This window comes from Leishmania donovani, chromosome 35 (assembly GCF_000227135.1).
Source record: "Leishmania donovani BPK282A1 complete genome, chromosome 35".
Classification (NCBI taxonomy): domain Eukaryota; phylum Euglenozoa; class Kinetoplastea; order Trypanosomatida; family Trypanosomatidae; genus Leishmania; species Leishmania donovani.
Genome location: NC_018262.1, coordinates 705,656 through 706,822, shown reverse-complemented (window position 1 = coordinate 706,822; position 1,167 = coordinate 705,656).

Sequence of the window (1,167 nt, the reverse complement as noted above, 5' to 3'; positions counted from 1 at the left end):
GTCTCCCCGTCCATCGGCATCGCTGTGCCACACCCCCTTCATGCCCTCTGACGTTTCTCCCCTGCGTCCGATGAAACGACCACCAAACTCATCTCCCCCACACCCAACTCCCCTCTCGCGTCCCTCCCCCCGTACACACATGTGTATATGCACGCGCACAAACACGCGTGTTCGCATGTTGCTGCGACTCCTCCTCTCTCGCTCTCTGCTGTGGCTTGCCATACCTCTTCTTTGCATCACTGTAGTGTTTCCCCTCTGAGAAGATGGCGAGTATCAAGTGTGGTTCCCGCCGCAAGGCCCGCCGTGCGCACTTTCAGGCCCCGAGCCATGTGCGCCGTGTGCTCATGAGCGCCCCGCTCTCCAAGGAGCTGCGCGCCAAGTACAACGTGCGTGCCATGCCCGTGCGCAAGGACGACGAGGTCATCGTGAAGCGTGGCACCTTCAAGGGCCGTGAGGGTAAGGTGACCGCGTGCTACCGCCTCAAGTGGGTCATCCTCATCGACAAGGTGAACCGCGAGAAGGCGAACGGCTCCACTGTGGCCGTCGGCATCCATCCCTCCAACGTCGAGATTACGAAGCTGAAGCTGACGCACCACCGCAAGTCCATCCTGGAGCGAAAGGACCGCTCGTCCAAGTCCGACAAGGGCAAGGGCAAGATTAGCGCTGCAGACAAAGCCATGCAGCAGATGGACTAGAGATCTCGCCCAACGCGATTGAGGCTCAGTGAAACACAAGCGTGCCACGATGGGTGCGTGCGCACGTGTACGTCATTTACCTCTTCTTTGCATCACTGTAGTGTTTCCCCTCTGAGAAGATGGCGAGTATCAAGTGTGGTTCCCGCCGCAAGGCCCGCCGTGCGCACTTTCAGGCCCCGAGCCATGTGCGCCGTGTGCTCATGAGCGCCCCGCTCTCCAAGGAGCTGCGCGCCAAGTACAACGTGCGTGCCATGCCCGTGCGCAAGGACGACGAGGTCATCGTGAAGCGTGGCACCTTCAAGGGCCGTGAGGGTAAGGTGACCGCGTGCTACCGCCTCAAGTGGGTCATCCTCATCGACAAGGTGAACCGCGAGAAGGCGAACGGCTCCACTGTGGCCGTCGGCATCCATCCCTCCAACGTCGAGATTACGAAGCTGAAGCTGACGCACCACCGCAAGTCCATCCTGGAGCG